We start from the raw sequence: 22,491 nt of genomic DNA, 5'->3' as shown, positions 1-22,491 counted from the left end.
TAGATCAAATTGTTGTTACTCTCTATTATTTTGGGGTTCTTTTCAATTAAAGTCTATGGTGTTTGACTTAAGGAAAAATGTAGACACCCATATGTGTCCAAGGTCAATAGGGTTATTTTTATTATTTTATTTTATTATATTATTATAGTATATTAACATAGTATATTATATGGCAATATATTATAGTATTATTGTTATATTATATATTTTATATTATTTTTTTTATTTTTCCTTCATTTCCTCTTAACTGCCAATTGAATAACTGAAATTGGGAATTGAATTCAATCAAAGGGTCAATCAGAGCTCAAATAAAGAAATTTTTCAAGAAATCAACAATGAACCTAGACATATGTTGAGATTCAGGCAAAATCAAATCTCAAGATTCAAGCCTTAATTGATTCTATCTGTTCTCTAAAGATTGCCCTAAGGATGTCTATAAATTGAACAAAGATCAAAGGAACACACATAAAAAGGATTTTAGAAGGGGCATGTTGATTCGGATAGGTTGAATTGGGCAGTACTAGGTTTATGGGATTCTGGGTTTTTAGGATTTTAGGATCGATTTGAAGTTTCTAGGTGTGATTTAAAGATTCTGGGATTAGGTTTAGATTTCTGGGATTAGGTGTGGGTTTATGAAGGATTTTTTAAGGAATTTGAAGAATCTGAGATTTTTCTGAGATTTTTTTTTAAATCTGGGTTTGGATGAATTTTTTGATGGGATATGAATTTTTCGATGAGTTTCCTTTGGAATATGAATTGTCCGGTGGGATTTTTCAGAAACCAACAAGAATTTCCAAACTTCAGTAAGATCTCGATTGGATTTTAAAGAGAAGAAAAAGCTTTTAGAAGTTAGAGAGAGAAGAAACTTAAGGATTCTGAAGAAAAAGGCTAAAGATTGCCTTTTATACCGTTTCAAAATAATAGCATTTTGGAAGCTTCTGACCCGCATATCTACCTGGCGACATGCGTGTTGACCCATGCATTGACCCGACTTGGATCGCAAGGTTTCTTTTTTTTATTTTATTTTTATTTTTTGATTTGATTTTATTTTATTTTTTAGCTCATTTTATTTTTAGTTTTTATTTTTTTGGTTTTATTTTTAAGAAAATTTATTATTTTGTAAAATTTGTTTCTGTTTTAAAAAAATAATAATTGTATAAAAATAAAAAACAAATTTTTTCAGTAAACAAAAAACAAAGAAAAATCTTTTCAAATAAGTTTTCAAAATAAAAACAGATCTTTTTAAGTTTTCAAAAAAAAATTTATAAAAACAAAAAAAATCTTTTCATTAAAAAATAATCTTTTTCAAATAAAAAGCCCTTGCAAAATAAATTCATGGAATTTTACCAAACTATTAAGGAATTTTGATGGATTTAATTTTTAAAATGGAATCCACCAAACTATTGGAAAATTACATAAATTAGTTTTCAAAATAAAAATAAAAAATAACTTTTATCCTTTTAAACTATTAGAGGATTGTTTCAAAGTAAGTCCTACCAAATTATTGGGAGACTTTACTAATTTTTTTTAATAAAAATATATTAATAAATCCGACGACAAAGCTTTTTTAGAGTAAGACACTAGTCCCTTTGAATACTCTTGAAGTGAGAGAATTATCTTAAATTACTATCAAATTATTGGGACAATTTCAAGATATGTTTTCAATATTATATTATCTGATAAATCACAAATATGATCAAGGCTTGGATAATTTGAAATCTAACTAGTACCATTATTTGGATCGACGTTGTGGGAGTGCTATAACCTTTCTCATATGTAACTGTACTATTGAACCTAAAATCTAGTTTTGTGAATCAGAATATGTTTCAGGTGATCAATCACATTTAAACAAAATATATTGATGGTGACTCTTCTCATCTATGTCTAATGGTAGGTCACAGTTGTATACATTATGACAAAAGGTTGTAATAGAGGTGTTCGGGGATGAGCATTGGTTTGGAAGGTAGGTATCTTGGTTTGCACTGGTTGATAATTGTATTAGTTATGGAAAATGTTGGAAATGGTTGGGTAAAAAGGTTTTAATATAAAATATGAGTGGTATGGGGTAAAAGGTCTCAATTTTAGTTTTTCAGTGGTGATAGCTTACAATTCTGCTTCTTTCTTCTTGGTGGTCTTCCCTTCTTTAATCCAAAAACATCACCCATTTCGATCTTTTCATTTTTAATGGCATTTTCTATTATCTCACCCATAATTACCATTTTAGCAAAGTTTTTCATGACATGACCAATGAGCCTGCCATTGTACAAGGCTTAAAGGGTATTGATGAACATAATAGTTATTTCTTTCTCAGTGGAAGAAGGCTGAACTTGGGTGACAAAATCTTGTTATCTCTGGGCATATTCTTTAAAGTTTTCATTAGCCTACGTTTTCATGTTTTATAAGGATAATCTGTTTGGAGGCATATTTGTGATATGTTTATATTAAGCAATAAATTCTTTACCCAGATCTTTTCATGAATGAATACGACTTATGTCTAATTAAATATACAATTTGACAGCTGATCCGGTAAGTCTATCTTAAAAATAATGGATAAGAACTTGTCATTATCTATATGCCCAATTATTTTTTGACAGAATATGGTGATATGTACCAGAGGGCATTTGATTCCATCATATTTTTGTTAATTTTGATATTTTAAACTTTGGTGGGATTACCAAATCTGGAACCAAACTGAGTTCACTTGCATTAATTGTATCGAAAATATTCACATTTTCAACAACTTACAACCTCTTTTCTAAGAGAACTAATTTTGCTATGTCTTTATATTCTCATATTGTTCGAACGTGCCTTTTTTTAGTCTCTTTTATTCTCTTGGGTCATTTAAATTTGAGACATAATGGGCTCAACATGACTTACCCCAATGTTTAAACTAAATATTCTTAACTCTGTGGTTGAACCATGAAGGAAGGTAAATTAAACTAAGCATGTGACTAGCTTTCAAGCTGTGTCATTTGTGGATGCACTTGATGAGAAGTTTGAGCATAGGGTGGGGTAAACTCTGGTGAATACAATGGATCTTCCCTATCATTGGTATTTTCTTAGGTTTGAAACTTTTTTTTAGTAGCCACTTCTTTAGCTACCCTTTTTTTCTTGGTCATTATTCTTATCATATCCATGATTGTGGCCATTCTTTTTGAGTTTTTTCTTAAGACCTAGTCATTTATTCTATCAACCCTTGTTGATACCTAATCATTTGTTCTTGCATATCAAACTAAGTTTTTTCCATCCTTTCTATTATAGATGCGTGCTCATTTTTCATTATTTTGACTTGTGAATAAGTGTTGTAATGATAACAAGTGGTCTAATCTATATTTTCTAATGGTCTAACTATCCTTTCATCTGATCAAATTAAGGGAACCTCTTTGAGATTTATTATTTTAATGCCTCTTTCTTTTAGTCGTGATGTATTTTTTTTTTAAGATTTAACATTGAATCAAACACACACATGATGTATGAATGTAAATGACATGCTTGTTATATATCCAATATTTACAAAAGATTTTAAGTTTAAACTTGAATTATCACATCATAACGTCACATTATTCTTACTCAATACTTTTTTCATTACAATATTAAAATTTTCAAAAGAAGCACCTTACATGCTTGTACTGCTCATAAGCATTATCTAAAAAATTGGTCAAGCATTGGCTATACTGTCATGGGTAAACTTCATCCTTTATTTGTTTAGTTTATTAGCCCATGTCTTTTATTTTGAAGCTAACTTTTTTTATCTGTTTTACCATAAGAGTGGCTTGAGATTCCTTCAACAGACATTCTTCTTTCCAATATTATGCTATATATTCAAATTGATCTCGTTCCTTTCTTAAAACTTAAATGACTTTATGTCGATAATACATTTGTTGTTTCAAGTCATCTACGAGACCTTGTAGTATTTTTTTTCTTCCACAAACTGACTAAGCTCTTCCTCTTTAGACAACAAATTGGACAAGAGTTGTTTTACATTTTTTCTGAATTTTTCAAGTTTTGTGGTCATTGAAGTGACAGACCTATGCCAGTTTTTAAAATTTTTTTGTTGTTCTTTTTCAAGCCTATGGGATTTTGCTTTACTCTTATCAATCTTATCTTTCCACTCATTAATCTTATGCTAAAGACTCTTCTTTTTTCAAGCTTTCATATTTTTTTCTTCTTCATATGTACGTTTCATAATCTTTATGTCTTCAGGGATCTTTTCACAATAGGCATCTTCTTGGTGGCATGGTCTTTCTTCTTTCGGACTAACTTTGCTTGTGACATGTTGACTCCTTTATATCAGATATTCAAGTGTGACTTTGTACGTATACCCCATTTATGATCCACTATCTGGCTCTATTTCTATTGTTTGATAATCTCTTTCACTTTTTCAAGAAATCTTGGCTCCTCGAAAGAGAATTCTAATTCTCGAATCCTATGAGTCATAAAAATAAATTGCTCTGACCCCAGTTGTCGATTAAATGTTATTAAAGCGTAGCTTATACATTCCTACGGCTTAAGAATGGAACCCATGGCTTGCCACCACACTTGTACAACATGACTTCTCATGGCAATCCACAGAACTCTCCAATACTTTGGCACAACATGACTTGTGACATTAGTATTATTATTATTGTATTCTATAAATTCTCCAATACTTTGGCAAAACTTAGAGAAAATATTTATTTAGAAAATATTTCAAAAAATTGACCACTTACAAAAATTCTCAAAATTTCTTCATATAATATTTTATTTATCTATTAAAAAAAGATATTAGGAACATCCCAACTCTTTGGTAAGTTCTCGAAATTTATTAAACATATTTTAAGATTATCCTAACTTTTTAGCAAAATCCTAACAAATTTTAATATCATCTCAACTTTCTAACGAAATCTTAAATAAAATTATTTTTTATTGATGATAATTAAAGGATTTAATTAATTAATCAATTAATTCTTATTGTGAATATTTTAAATATTTTGTTATTATTTACTGTTTATTATTTTTATCTTTTTTATTATATAAAAGAATTTTAGATTATCTTAACTCACCGGTAAAATTAAAAAATATTAATCTTTTACTTATATTAAAAAAAATTGAACACTTTCAATTTTTTAAAAAAATTATATTTTTTAGAACATTTATTCAAACAATCCATTATCATTATTATTATTATTATATTATTTTTATTTTTTATATTTTTTAAATAAACATTTATTCTAGTAAAAATAATGTTGGATTATTCCAACTCTACGGTGAAATTCGAAAAATTATTTTTACTTACAATAATTTAAAAAAATCAAACCCTTTTAGTTTTTTCTAAAAATTATATTTAAAATATTCACTTAAACAATTTATCATTTCATTTTTATTTTATTTACCTTGTTATTTTTTAAAATTTTTTCATTCTTTTTTTAGCAAAAAATTATTTTTAAAATTATCCCAACACTATAATGAAATTTAAATAACATTTTTGCTTGCAATAAAATTTCATTTTCCATAATTAGCTATTATTAATATTAATTTTTTAAAGGTTTAAGCATATTATATTTTTTTAGGTCCATATTTTATTTTAATTCTATTTTTTATTTTGTTTATTTACTTCTAAAAGAATTATTACTAATAATAACATAAAATAACAATAATAATAACAATAATATCATAAAAAATTAAAACAAAAAAAAATAAAAATCAACACAAAATAAATAAAATCAAAACAAAAAATAAAAAGAGAAACCTGCCAAACTGGATGGGCTGGTGTGCGAGTTAACACGCGGGTCAAACGCAAGTTAGGACACCAAAATGACGTTGTTTTGGTGCGCCTATAGAAAGTCAAAATCTTTTTTTTTAATTTTTTTTCTTCTTTCTCTCTCTACCTTTCAAAGCCTCACTCTCTAAAAATTTATCCCTCTCATCGACTATCATGACAACTTAGATTTTGGTCGGTTGCCACCATGCATCAGTGGTCGAAATCTTCAACAGCGTCGAAAAATTCAACAAATCCTAATTTTTGGTGGTTTTTTCAGATTCCAATCATTAAAAAAGTCAAAGGTCACTAAAAATTTTAAATTTTTTCAGTTTTTGAATACCTAAAAATTTTCCAAAAAAAATTTAAAAATTCTTAAAATAATCTTTTTGATCTTTTAAACGTCTTTTCTAAAATAGCTTTTACCAAAAAAAAAATTTAAAAAGCCCATATTGAAAAATTTTGTTCTAAAAATTTTTTGTTTTTGGAAAAAATATTTTTTTTTACTTTGCTATCAATTCCTTCTTTGGGAGGACTAAGTTGTTTTTTTTTTTTTTTTGTACATGCTGACTAAAAAAATGCCCTTTATTTGTCTTTTTTTTTAGTGTTTTTTTTTTTTTCAAGCCATCTCTTTAGGTTTTTTTTTTTTTTTGCAAGAATTAGCTCTATTTATAGAGCTTCTAGGATTCAAATCCTAGCTTTCTTAAGATCTTTTTATGAAAAAATTTATCCAGTAACTTTTGATCATCAGATTTTATGCTGTCAAATTATGCAATGTCAGGGGAGAAAAAACAATACTTTGATAGCTTGATTTCAGCTACCTAGAGTTAAAACCAAAATTTGACCTTTTTTTTCATTTGTTATTATTATTATTATTGGTGGACAAAACATGTGTCTCCAACTTACAATCATTAAAATATAATTAATTAATTATAATTTAAAATTACATAGGATTCATTAAAATTTTATATGAAGTCCTCACTTATAAATGATAAATTTTTACATGATTTTTTATTGTGATTAGATAATGATAAAAATGTAATAAAAATTAGAAAACTGCAAGTATATGCTCCCCTACAGGCTACAAGCAACAATCGACCTTAATTTGAGTTTTAACACCAAATTATCTAATAACAAAGACAATTAATGTTATTAATCACTTTTGCTATTATATTCACAAATAATAAAATTTTTAAACTCTAAAAGCAAAATTAGTGACTCATATCACTTAAAATATAATAAAAATAAATTTAAAAAAATTAAGCACATGACAATATCTTAATTTTATTTATAAAATTAAACTTTTTACTATGGATGTATAAAAATCAACTTATGCTAAATTTTAATTATCAAAGACTTTGATACAAGTCATCATCTAATCATTCTCTTCAACATATTATATTTGTTATGGAAGCCATTACATCATAAATAAGGGGGCTCTAGTGATTCACTAAACAACAACAAAAAAATCAAAAGCAAACTAACTTTTTCGCTTTATTTTTTTTTATATACTATAAATATAAATTGATTGCATATGTCGCAAGCGATGATATCATTCATGTTGGTGCTAGCTAGATTCCTGCTGCATGGTATTTCATTTTTTTTTCCTTTTATTATTTGGTGATTGTAGAATGATAATTGGATAAAGGAACATTTATAATAATTAATTTAATTTTAATATGAATTATAAACATGTTTGTTTCTTAGCCGTCCGACCATAATCTTGAATTAGAAAGCATGGGGTCTCTTCCAAGACAACTTGATAATAAGATGACATTAAGAATTTTAAAAAATTAGAATTAAATTATGAAATTATAGAGGGTATGACTCCACCAAAGAAGCATAAATTAATTAGAAATACGTCAAATGAAAAAAATATCTCAACTTTTTAAATAATTCTTGAGCAAAAATATTAATAGGGCTTTGACTGAACTGAAATGTGGTCGAGAGTCATGATCGATCCATGGCCCTTTTAACACGTAAAGATTGATATTAATGCATGATGTTAAAGTGATATTATTTTATATATCTTTTACGATTTTATATTTAAATTGTATGTTTTATTTATTATCAATTAATTAAATACTTAATATAATATTGAAAATCAAATTTTATTCTATGATTCCTATCCTGCAAGAGGGATTTCTAATTAAAAACCTACATTCTCCAAACCAATGCTACGAGTATAGTTGAATTTTTGAATTATACGAAAACCAAGAAACCAATTAAATTCACTTTTTATAATTAGTGTACATTTATTTTTTATTTTGGATAGTTCGAGCATATGCCCTGCCATTGGGACCTTTTTTTTTTTTTTAATTTGTGTACTGGGCTAGTTTGTTTGATTAATTAAAGGTGCTTGGCAAAACCCTAGAGGCTTAAAAGCAGAGAGAATCGAGAGGTGTAAGGCAAAGCCAACATGGTAGCTGCTAAAATGCATTAAAAACCCTCCAAGGACATGTCTCTCAATGCCTAGCTAGCCGTTCCCATTGGATGAGTTGGCCAGATTTCCCTGCTGCTTTGGGTGCATTTCATCTTAGCAACGTCCACGTGGGTTGGATATTAATAATGGAAATAAATGTCCTAACGCCATTAGAACTCCCCACAAAAGCTTATCAATGGATAGATCTGACTATATATGCAAGCTGGGGATGGTCGGTCCCCCATTGCTTTCAATATTGGGGGAGGGTTTTCCATTTTTTTCTTCATAGGTTAGATCAAATACCGTTCTCTTTTGTTTTGTATAATTGTAAGAAAATTTTATTATCATGAATAACGAACCTGTACAAAAGCATTAGTAATTAACCAATTAAGATAGAAAACTAAGGACTTTCAGGTTTTTTTTTTTTTTTTAAATGACAACCAGCTCAATCCTGATCTCACATTATTACAAAAAGAACCCTCTCATCCTATGTTATCAAAAGCATGGCTCACGCCTCCACTAGAAGAAAAGAAAAAAAAAACACATTAATTTCAATCTTTTTCAGCATTTAAAGTTGTCTTTTATACTCGTCCAACGCATTTGGGTCGTCATTTTATCCTTAGAAATTGTGTGTGTGGAAGTGCACCACATTGACAGGCAAGTATGCTGTCCATTCTAGGTTGATTTCCAAGTTATATTTTGATTATCAAAGTATTATTTCCACGTTATCATCATCATAAAGTTGATGAAGAAAAGAGAAAAACAAAGAAATCTTCGAAACCTCAAATCTTCAATCTGTTTACTTGATTTCTTTAGAGTGCCCGATCACATCAACTTCGCTAGCTTCATGCGGGGCCTTTGCCACTGCTGCGGAACCATATATAACCTAAAATTTAATGTATTTGTACGGAGAATATACGAAAACATATGACCAAAATACTAAAAATGTTTGAGAAGAAATTATTCAAAGCTCCTATGAATTATTATGATGGTGATGTTTAAATCGGCAACAATGCAAGATTTCTACGTCTAATTTTTTAATATCTATTTCACACACACATATATATACGGCAGGAACTGTAGAATTTGCTGAGATTATAACAAGATGTAGTCCCTCTCAATGATTAAGGATGTTGAAAATTTTTGAAATGATGCAACTGAGTCATTGTCTAGATCAGATAACATTTCAAACAATGTTGTTGTCCATTGATTTTTCAATGATCTATAACAAATTTTCTAAACACGATTGATTTCTGAGACAACTTTGCAATATTTTTTTCCAATGGAATCAATTCGTCCACGACTTTCGTTTCATTGGTAGCATTAGATCACAAATTTAATCTGGGGGCCATTCGAATTACATTATTTGCAATCTTACTATAGAAGTGACATAACCCACATGTTCTATCTCCTGTAGCACAATAATTGTACACTTCACCAAAGAGAAATTTGAACTCAAAACCATTTTCTTAAAAGAGGGTATAGGATTATGAAACCTGGTTCATATATAATTTCCAATGATCGATAATTGAATTTTAATTTTTTCCCTTTTTTTTTCTTTTGTCTTTGAAATAAGGCCATAGAATTTAATTTTTGTATTTTTTTTTTTTGTTGATCTCTCTGTCTTGTGTAGAGTTGACAATAACCCACGATGAGTTCTGACTTGACTTTATAAAAAAAATTTTTAATTGGGTTTTAAGTTGGATATTTTTGAAAAAAAATCAGGTTTTATACAAATCCAATCAAATCTCAATATATATTATTTTTATTATTTATTTAATTTTATATTTATAGTTATTTATATATTTATTTATATTTATATTTATATTTTAAAAAATTAATATTTTTTAATTTATAATCGAATCAAATTGGTTACATATTTAAATATATGCAAATTGAATCAGATTTAAATATAAAAATAATATTTTAATATTAAAATCAAATTTAAATATTAAATTTATAAAATTAAATCAAATTCGAGTAAAATGTCAGACCCATTGTCATTCATAGTCCTGTGTCGTTTGGGCTAACAATGAACCTTGGCACTTTGGACCACCTAAAGTGGGACAAAAATGAGAACAATCTGCTGTTGTAGCACCCAAAGTTTTCTTAGGATCTTAAGCATATTTTGGCCGATAGCGATCTTTTCTTTTCTTAAACAGAGTTAATCAATAGTATATGATAATAATTGTACAAATTTGTCCTAACTTTACTTGCCTACAGTAAGATTCTTCTTGTATAATTGGAGCTGTGTCTGTCAGCTTCACAATGGAAACAATTTTACATAATTGTCATCCACTTCTCAGCACTATAAGTGTGCCCAAAGTTTCTTTTTCTAAGGAAATATGGTGCCATTGGCATTAAATAGAAATTGACCTTACGTTCATGCATGCCTTCGACCCAAAATTTACCAATGTATCATAGCTTAAATATTTACAGCTGGAGCCAGCAAAGAAACCGGCCGCTGCAGCAGCGACACCGTGCCAATCGGCGAGGGAAGCGCCCAATTCTTAGTTACACAAAAGAAAAAGTGACAGCTGACCCTTTGATAACTGACTGTCGGCATCCGCATTTTCTGCCACGTGTCTCACCGCCAACCACTCATATTATTTCGCTGCCGCCGCATTTTCTACACCACGATTAGACTCTTGGCCCTCAGCTTGCCCTTTATATTTTTCTTGATTTAATTTTTTTTTTTTTGGTTTTTACAATATTTAATATTATATTTTGACTTACTCATCTCTATTCATTTTTTTTTCTTTTCGTAAGCTATAAATGAAAATTGTAGACATGAATGACAATAAAATTTTATTTATTAATGACATATATAAAAGTTTAAATTATTCTCAAAAAATCAAATTTCAAAACATATATATTAAAAATCATTACATCATGCATGCATGATATTAGATCAAGTAACGACTTGATTTGATTTGATTACTCGGTACCCTAAGTAAGTGAAATAACTTTAAATCATCGCTATTTCTTTCACATTGATATCTAATAATGTAGCAAATAACGCAAGCATGGATTGGATTGGAAGCACAAATAGTCAACTGCTCCGTCCCCAACAAAGATATAGCTATCACAATTATCAGAACCTAGGTAAAAGAAAATGTTACTACTTGATTAAGCTCGTATCCTATCAATCCTAAAAGGTAAAAAGGGCAATGACCTGATGATGATCAGTGAGGTAAAGGTGATTTTTCGCTGGCAGTTTCCACTTCCAATTTCAACAATTGCGGCTGTCGGGAAAGTGCTTCATAGTTAAACCTCTAATTGAGATACAAATCTGATTCGTAGTTGGTAAAACATCAGCAGCACAGCATTATCCCGAAAAGCCAAAAGCGACCCTTTTCGAAATTCAAAAGCTTAGAAAGGTACTGATCAGGCTGTGAGAAATTATCTTCTACATTTTAATTTTGCAGTTAGAGTCCTGAAAAGTTGCAAGGTCTGGTTAAGTTCCATTGTGGTCCAACGAGAGGGTTGATTAATCTACTTTGTCTAGCTAGCCGACCTCATCCTCCACCCCCTTTCGTAATTCCTTTTGCATTACTTTTTCTTAGTCGAAGTTTTCTTAAATGCATAAATTGACACGCAGACTAAAGGGTATTCTCAAAATAATTATAACTAAAATTATATTTGATTTATTATTATTGTTTAAAGTTTTTAATTATTAATAAATTAAAATATATTAATTCATTAATAAAATGAGTCAAATAATAAAATTTTATTAATGAATAATTTTTTTTAAAATTTTATTTTTTATATAATTATTTTAAAAATTAATATTTACTTTTAATAAAATATAATTATTATATAAAATTTATATATTAATAATATATCAAATATAAATTTATTTTAATTATAATGCAATTTCATATAAAGATACTATTTTTTGTACGCGTGCCATGCATGAAATTTTTTATTATATTTTTTATAATTTAAATTTTTAGTTTATATTAATTTTATATTATATATAGATAAATAAAAATATTCATAATCATTTATAATTTGTAGTGTAAAATTACAAAAATAATGTATATATAAATTATTATGAATGAATCCAAATAAGCATTATAAAAGTTTTGAATTATGAAAGTAAAATTAGATACAAACCTCAATAAGAAAGTTAATCTCTAGTTCATAATTACATACATTTTTAAAAGTATATATTATTTTAGTATAAAAACTAAGATTTACACATGTAATATACCATGGAAAAAATTTTCATATTTAATTTTGAAACTTTGTAATGCCAAACTTTTATGATAAATATTTGATTGCTCTATCTTTTATAAAAAGGAAAATATCGATTGTGAAAAAAAATTATAAATATATATTTGATTATTATTTAATTTTAAAAAATTTTAAATTTTTAAAAATGTAGTTTATTCAAGTTTAATTTTAAATTAAGATAAAGAAATTAGTATAATTTTAATATAGATATATGTGTAATTTTGAATTGAGATAAAATATTTTTTCTTTTATTTTAAATCATAAAAAAATAAAGACAAAAATATTATTAAATAATAGTGATTCAACCACATATTTTATCTATTAAATTTATTTGAATATTGATTTAGATGGTGTGTGATTTTTTATAATTACTAAAATTTAGGGTTTTAACTTTTAAAAACTATTTAAAATTTATATTTCATATAAACGAGTAAGAGTAAGATATGAGATATATTTTTTCAAGTTTAAATTAAGATAAAATTTATATAATTTGAAAGATTTTGATAAATATAAATTTTAAAACTTTAAAATTTTTAAAAATCAAATAATTGATTGGATAAAGTTATTTAAAACTATCATATATGTCAATAATATAAGTTGTTTATTTAAATGTCTATATAAATAAATTTTATTAAATTTTTATGTATATTATAATATAATATTATATATGATTAAGATTTCCTCCTTTAAATATAATGGCAAAGAATAACGGAACTATCTAGTGCATATATGTAAAGAATATAATATAAATACATAATCATGAGAAAATGAAAAACGCTGGTTGTAATAATTAATTAAACAAAATATCAAGATCAAGATAATCCATTTTATTCTATTTTGGTTAATTATTGTGTGCAAGTGGACAGAAGAGATAGCGACCTTTGACTTAATTTTATTTATCTAAATAACCTATTTTAGTTAATAAAAAAGCCATATTTTCATAATCGTATAATAATCCAGAGACAGGCTCTAAAGTTGATGCAAGAACAGAATCAACTTGTTGATAATGGAAATCTCCGAAACAATAAAAAATTGCTGTGTTGTTAAATAATACTACTTATATATGTAGGGTTAGGGCAGACCCCGCATGGTGAGCCTAATCTATGATTTTAATATATATTATATATGGAAATGGAATAATGCCTTGTTGAGCAAAGAAACATGAAATTCACAATTAAGCTTAACTTAAAAGGGTTCATTTTTTCAATAATCAATCATGAATTAAGGCATTTAAAAATGAAAAAAAAAAAAAAGGAAAAAATGATTTAAATGATTTACATGAATTGTCAATTTAAATGCTAGACTACATTATAATACATATACTAATAATATATGTAAAATGTTAATTTTCATCTAAAGTCTATACCTCGTTCCAAATATATATATCTTTATTCAAAATTTTAAAATTTTAAAATTTAATTCAATTAATTCATATAATTATTTTTAAAAATAATATTTAATATATAAATTTAAATTTTAAATTTCAAAATTTGTAAAATCGTATTTTATATCAAGTTATTATCCCTTTAATTTGTACCAAAAATTTAAGATTTAGGGCAAATAGATCCAATCCTATTACTAATTAATTGCCATTACCAAGAGAATATGTAATAATAATAATAATAATAATAATAATAATACACCTAGCTTGTATTGTATTAGTTCTTTAAAAAGACCTCACCACCAAGATCATGGGATTTCATTAGCTTTGTTTAATACACCACTTATAATACAATATATTATCCGTCTATATATATATATATATATAAATATGTATATAAAAAAAATTAAATTAATTCATTGCAATAACTTAGTAGAAAGAATCAAAGAACATCTTATCTCACCAACACTTCTATAATTTGTGGATAAAATATTAATTTTTTAATTTTAATGATTAAGATTTAAAATTTAAAAATTATTAAAAAATCTGATCTTTTAAAAATGGTAGATTAACTATATGAGAGGGGAGACGTATCCCTTTAAGTATAAATGAGTAGATGAAAACAAAACCACTTTACCTTTAAGAAATCTATAAACGTAGGACCCAAATGGTGTTAGCTATGAGTTAGCAGATTTCTTCATATCTTGTACCTTGCAACAAATGATAGAAACAAAATAATTGGAGGTCTGGCCAACAACCCTTTTACATTGAAAGTGAAAGAAAATGGGATAAATCTATGAATTAAAACTATTTTCAATCATGCAAATTTGCTAATTTTCCGTCTATCAATCCGGAAATTGTCCATCCGACAAACCAAATTAACAAACTTAACAATGATTTGTTGTAGTTTAAGCAGAGAAATGATGTTGGTAAAGACTAAAACTGTCTCCTTATCCCTAATAATAGGGACCAAAGTGATTACGTTTGTCTCATCCAACATGTGTGGACACCTGCACACTTGTCAAATAATAATAAATAAAAATTAAAATCACATTGATTTCAAGATTGAAAACCTTGAATTCGAATCTAATTAAAATTTAGAAAAGATAAAAAAAAAAATATCCAAGGCTGGAAAAATTGCAAACTAGACTTTCATATAATTAGAAGCTAATTAACCCTATAATTTATGAATCCTCTTTCCCTTCAAGTCCAATTTTGAACCCTTGTTCTTAGTAGGAAAAGAAATTTGGTTATTTGGGCGCAGAGGCCATCACATTCTAGCTAATTTTATGAGTGTAATTAAAAAAATAAATTCAATGATAATTAATTGAAAGTCCATATATAATGTTATGAAGGCAGCAAATTTTAAAAACAAAATAGGGGTGATCTAAATATTAGTATTTATATTAATGAGAAATTATCTCATTCACGTCAGTAAAATTTTTAACTTTAACAACTGAGAAGAGCATAATGACACATGTTCTTATAGTATATTTAAAAATAAAAAATTAATTAAAAAGAAATAAATCATATATAAATTTTTTAATTTCGTTTGTAAAATTTTTTAAAAAATTTATAAATATATTAAAAACGAACTTTATATTAGTACCTTAAATTGGTAGCCGAATCAACTTGACCTCTAATTACACAAAAACCAAATAAGTGATGAGATAATCATGCAAAATGAAAAATTTACATAATACAATTGATGATAATTCTTTGGGTTTGTCTCTAATGAAATTTTAAATTTTATCATTACAAGAAAGAAGAAGATGGAGAAAAAAAATAAAAAACATGAGGTTTTACTCAAGATGGGTCCATTGGGCAAATCATGTCCATCCCCAATTGGTGGGTCTCCCATTCATTGAGCCCACGGCCCTGCCCATGATTAAAGAATTAATTATTATTTAATAAATAGTAATATAATACAAGGCAAGACAAAATCTTTAAACAGTATCGTCGGCATCGAAAATTTCCAGAACTTTGCAAATTGGGCTCCAAACACAGGCATTTGACTTGACTTCCTATCAAACCAAAACAAAAGGAGTTCTTGAATTTAACGTCCACCTGTAAATTTTGGGCCCCAACAAGATCGTGAGACAAGATATCGTGATTGTTTATGTCGACCAAACGGCCTGCTGCCACGTCTCATTTATTTGGATGATTAGCCATCGGATCGTAACAATCGCATCGTCATCAAGCGTTTTGATGATGTTGATGCGTCTTGTATTCAATGGGTGGCCGTACCGTATGGGACCAAAACCCACGCTTCTAGTTTTGCCACATCCTAATATTTCTCCTCCATCACTTTTTTTTTCACTTTCAATTTTTAATTGTTTATCAATTATATTATTTTAATATTAAAAGTGTAAAAGAATCGGGAATGAACGAGCGCATGTTCGTGATATATTCATTTATTTTTAAAGTTATTCGTGTTTAATAAAAAAGTATTCATTATATTTTAGCTTAAATTTTTTTAAATAATAAAATATTTACGTTATATTTATATTTAGTTTATTTAAGTTAAATAAATTTTTTTATAAATATTAAACAGATATATTTACAAATATATAAAAGTAAATATGTTTATGAATAATAAATAAATATATTCTTAAATAATCAACAAATAAAAACTAAATAAATTTAAACAAATAAAGATATAATTATAAAACTAAGAATACACAAATAATAAATGAACATAAACAATTCTAAATATATAAATTTTAAACGAATCTTAAATAAATTTGTTTAAGAATATAAATAAATCAAACAAACTTTTTTTTGTATTTTGTTTATTTAAAATTCGTTTGTTTTAAATAAATAAATTGATATAAAAATATTATTTAAAATTATTTATTAAGTTTAATAAATGAACAAAAATCTAACTTATTCATGAATGATTTGTTAAAAATTTTATTCATTTACACCTTTAATTACTATAAAAATATTTATAAAAAAAATAATAATGATGATTAATATCTTTAATTAAAAAAATCACTTTGTAATCAACTTAAGGTAGTATTCACTAAATTCAAGATCCAAATACAAATATATGTATTTGTAATCTATTTTTTTTCCTTTTATATTATGGTTTTTTTATATAAAAAAATTTTAATCACATTGAGCTAGTTACATTTCATGAAGTAATTTCAAAAAATAATATTAATATATATATATATAAAATCTTATTACACCAAATTTGAGCTTTTACTATATTTTCTATTAAACTTAACTTTTCATGATTTATAAACCGAAAATATTATATTCATAAGTTCAAGCACCTAGTTTCCTTTTTTTTTTGTTTTTGTGCATGTAATGGGTATTATATAAAAGATTACTATTTCATAGATTAATCGTGTATCATTTTTATACACTGTCAGTGAATAATATAAAAACATCTCATTAATGAATAAAATTTAAAATTTTAAGTTATTAAAAATAAATATAAATAAATTTATTTAAGATTAATTAATTAAAATTTTTCTCCTTTTTGTCATCTTCATTTGCATTTATCGCCTATTTCTTTTAATTTTCTAATGCTTTTTATTGGGTAAGCTTTCTGTTTCAATCAAATTTCGTGATTTTAAAGTGATTTTATTGAATTCTACTTCGAAATTTTCATTTTTGTTTGCATTTTTGGATACTGATTTTGGGTATCGGTGTTGAATAACTTTATTTGCTCTCAATTTTACGTTTTATTACATAAACAACATTTGTTATTTCTCCATTTTTATCCTGGAGTTTTATTTTTACACCTTGTGCTTTGTTTTGTCCCTTTTTTATTTACCAGAGTAGTTTTTTTTTTTTTTTTGAATAACCAAATTTAAAGATTTCCACTGGAATTATTGCACATTGTGGTTTTATATACTGCATTGAGTTTCTACCAATTGACAAGGCATGAAAGCTGGGAAAATTATCAAATCAGATTATATGTCGAATCTGATAATTTTGACAGCATTGATCAATGCTGGAGTGAGTGTTTTCTCTTAATAGCATTGATCAATTGCTTATCTGTGAGGGAAGTTTCACTACTAGCTTAAATTTTGTTTTGTTCATTAAAAAAGTTCATTTCATGTTATGTTTTAATTATTAACAAATTTCATGCTGGGAAAGCTTATTTAGTAAAAAGAATTAGAAAATTAAAAGATGGAGATGGTAAATGCAAGGGGAGGTGACAAAGAAGGGAAAAATTTTAATTTTAATTAATTAATTTTAAATAAATTTATTAATATTTATTTTTAAAAATTTAAAATTTAAAATTTGATTATTGTATTATTTACTGACAATGTATAAAAATGATACTAAGCCGATGTATGAAATATTAATCTTTATATAAAATGTGATATATATTTATCCCTTAATAAAAGTTAAAAGGGAAATTTAATTACTGATAGATCATTATTCACTTGGTTTAAACTTTCAATCCAGGTTTTGATAGAGAAATCAACATCCTCAGAAGTATGAAAGCGAGAAAACATGCAAGAAAACATTTCCCCGACCCCAGCAGGCCGCCCAAAATTTTCAAAGATAGGAATTGATGTGCCCCTTTGTCGTATGACCTTTCCATTTTTCCTCTTTTTCACCCCGGCAAATGCCAGACGGAGTTCAAATGCAAATTGTCAGAGTAGATCAGGGTAAAAAACCAGAATGGGAAGGACTAAGAAACCCTCAGCTCTCCTCCATTTCTACCAGCTGGGCGTCAACTTGCCTATCTGAGCAAAAATCGTCAAGAACGTGTACAGAATACAAGGCCTTTGTTTGTTTCACTTCTTTCACCCAATAGTTGAGATAATGGTTATGATAAAGAGCTGTCAGCCAGTTTTACGCCCCAGCAGATTACCATTTATCCTGTCATCGTATTGGGGTTTGCATAGCAGACAGATAAAATTAGACCCATGTGAGTGCCAGTTAACAACCCTAGTAGCTCTATAGACCTTGGTCCAATGGAAGACTTAACCGTCAAGAGCGTACGTGAATTAGTCATGGCTGCTACAGGTTTTTTTCACTTTTGGGCCACCGGCTTTCTATGACTATCAAAATCATTGCTCACTAATTCCAAAAAACTTATGGAGATAGATGTACATAGGCTCGGCTCGGGCTTCTCATGTTTGGCACCGGTACCTACCTGTTAAGGGAATTTATAACAGTGCTTCTTCTTTTTAAAAGAGTTGGCTGAGCCACGTATTTTTGACCACTCGAAGAATCTGAGAGATGTGTTGAGATATCAATAAAATGTTTGTAGAAATCACAGAGAATTAAATTGGTTGCCCTTGGGTTGGTAACTTGACCAGATAATTATAACCCATGTCTTCTTCTTTTGTTTTATCTTTTGTTACTTTGGGGACCAGGATTTTACTAGTAGTATTTTTAGGTTAATGCATTGCCTGCTGCATTGTTTGATCCACTCTGGTCAGTCCCAATGGAAAATACGATGAAACAAAGCATCAAAGGCTATGAAATCCATAGGTTTTCTTTTTTTTTTTTTCTTTTGAAAGTGTAGATCAAAAAGAAATATTAAGTAGTTTATGCTCCTAAAGGACCTAAACCCAACAACAAATTGATAGAAAAAGAAAGCAGAAAACCATTTTAAATCTTAATCAATTGATCAAAAGTGATTTTTCAGGGTACAAACAGGAGTACAAAGGAGCAGCTGGGAGGCTAGCAAAAATTGACAGATTGAGACACTAATTTAATGACATAACTTTACTAGGTTCCTTCCTATCAAATTCAAGTCAACTTGAGTGTCCCGCCCCTCTAGCTTCTTTTGTTGTATACCCACACTGAGGCCTGATGTTTTATCCTCTAACCTCCAATGGTTATTTCTTTCTTTCTTTTTTTTTTACTCTTAAAATTGAGTTGATCTTAGGGCAGAAGGTAAGATGGGGCAGCCAAGGTGCGTGGTCCAGCCTGGCCAGTCAATTTTGTGGTCTTGAAAGGTCCAAGTCCAACTTAAACAACTAGCTAGCTAGCCAGAAAACCCAGATTTATTGCTTAGCCTAAGCTTATGATTGTGCTTTAGCCGAGTGAATCTTTAAAGATGTATAACTAGACCAGAAAACTGAATCGTGCTCTGGTGAACCCAATCTCATGGAGGTGGTCTAGCCTAGTGAATCTTTAATAGCAGTAGGCCAATGTCCAGCTTAAAAAACTAGGCCAGAAGGCCTATATCCTCTAGTTGTGTGAGCCCAAGCTCAAGATTGCTTGTAATCCTATAATAGAGAAATTGTTAACGTGTTGTTATAGATTTGAAACTTTTGATTTCAACCCCAAAATCTAAGGCTTGAACGTAATACACAAATTAGTATACTCTAATCCATAGAGCTTCTTAACCACTTTGAACATGCAATTATTTAAAATTTTTACCACAAGAATTATATAATTTAGTAGATCGCAGTTTCGTTTTTTTTTTGTTTTCTTTTTCTAACTTATTCTATTAATTATTATGTACATTAAGTAACATTGTTTAATCACCCGTTTGAATGAATGATGAAATTAACTCAAATGAAATTAAAAATAATAATAAAAATAATTATAATTATGATTAAAAATTTTTTATTATAATTATAATTAAAAATTTATAAAAAATTTATGTTAAATAAATTTCACTAAAATTAATATTTAAATTCAACTGAAAATACAATATACTTAATTACATGATATTAAAAATATTATAAAATCCAAATCCTCACTAAATATTTAAATACAAACAAACGAAGCAAACACTAGGTTGAAAATTCGATAGCTCCATAGTCATTTTCCGACAACCTTTGTAGTTATGTTAATTATTACAAGACAAAGATGATTGACTTAGGAATCTTTGTTGGTTTATCATCGCCATCCAGACAGGTTACAAAAGTTTTAGCTTCAGCATCTAGCTACGGCCACCACGAAACACAACACTCTATAACAAGTTTCAGCGCATATTTTTTACGTATAATTTGGGTTTTCAGTACCAGACAAATGAATGCAAGTTTATCTGTACAAAGCTTAATTTTATTGCAAACTTCTTCGAACCAATTATATGTTCTGTAATTTTTGTATGTTGTCCATTACACACAGGCCAAAATATTTTGCCATTACTTTGCTTAAACTTTCGTCACCATTAGTCAGATTTCTGGTTGGGATTTCTCCATATCCGATGCTGACGGGGGGAAAAAAACAGGTGAATCACATAGAATTATTGATCACTTTATAGAATTTCGAGTTCTTCAACTGCAACACGTAAGTACTTGGCTTGTATACGAGGGAGATTGAATATTTATGGCTCTTCTTTGCCAAGGAGTTCTTGTAATTATATGGCCTGTTTGTCGAAGGTGGATAACCTTCTAAGGTGATTGGTCGTCCAGTGTTGGAATATGCCTCCCTGATTGGGAACTTCTGTCTGGGTTCTTCGGAAAGAAGCAAGATTCAAGAAAAAGTACTTTCTTACCTGCAAGTTATTTTTTATTTTTATGAAATTACTAATATAAAAAGTTACAATTATGTTTAATTATTGCCTATAACAAAATTGATAAATTAAATCAAACAAATAAACTAATGAAACAATATATAATTGAATAAATTCAATATAAAATTAAATCATGCTTGTGTATTAGTGAAATTTTCTTATAATTAAATAATGAATTGATTATGAATTAACAGTCTACAGCAGCAATTTTACTGATTAGAAATCGATCAAGAATCAATATGATGGAAGATTATGTTTCAAGTCATCACTATCAAAAATCATCTGATTTGCAAGTGCTAAGAACGCAATGATTGTCTCTTCTCAGAGCATCTCTGCATTTGAAATTTTTTGAAACAATATTCCTTGTATTAATTTGTATTGTTGCAAAACTATTGTGACACTTGAAATGTGAAATCAGCATTCACAAACTGCAATCATGGAAATTGGACCCTCCACTAATTACGTAATTTATTAACCCCTAATTGAAATTAAGGGAAGGCGTTGGCTTGTTGTGGGGAAACCCTAATTTTGTCTGCCACAATTTAAATAATTATATCACACTTCAACTGATAATTGTAGGAATCAAAAGCGGCATGAAGAGACCTTAGCAACTACAAGGGTCTTGATTTCTTAGTGCAGTTGAAACAGTAATCCTCCATTACCAAACTAGCCATCAGAACATGAATGAGAGACAGAGAGAGACTCAAGACAAACTTAGTGCATGTGGGTCATTGAATTATGGATAATAGTAGTTTGGTGATGGAATTTGAGACTAGGTGGCAAACACTTGGACGCTGGACACTTGTCAGCAACCCTATACGTACTCTAATTATTGTAAAGGAAGCAACTTGAGGAGGTTCCCACTTTCCGATAGGGGTATGAGACTATGAACTAAATGAAAACAAAGAACCATGGAAATTGGGTGTATTTTTCCGTTCATAGAAAAAATCATTATTGCTTTGGAATTCCAAGGGAGGCTTTTGTTCAATATTCCTCTTTGGGCGGTTAGATATTCCGCCATTGCCTCCACTTCTAGGCATTTGATATGTCTTATATCAGTTTGGCCAAAACTGCTGGGTTAAACAAGTAGCAGCTAGTATTAGCATAAAATGAAGCAGTCCCAGTTCCCAATTGTATTTGTCATTTGTAGTGGCCGTTCTTGTTATTATCTTGTAAATAATGAGAGAGACAGAGGTAGGGTTGGCAACCCAAGCAGCAAATATGATCAAATTTTGAGATCCAGCTTGAACAATTGTGGGCTAGCT

Source organism: Durio zibethinus, chromosome 18 (genome assembly GCF_047325235.1).
Source record: "Durio zibethinus cultivar Kanyao isolate XHJ-2024 chromosome 18, ASM4732523v1, whole genome shotgun sequence".
In the NCBI taxonomy this organism is placed as follows: domain Eukaryota; kingdom Viridiplantae; phylum Streptophyta; class Magnoliopsida; order Malvales; family Malvaceae; genus Durio; species Durio zibethinus.
Note: the sequence above shows the minus strand (reverse complement) of the source record.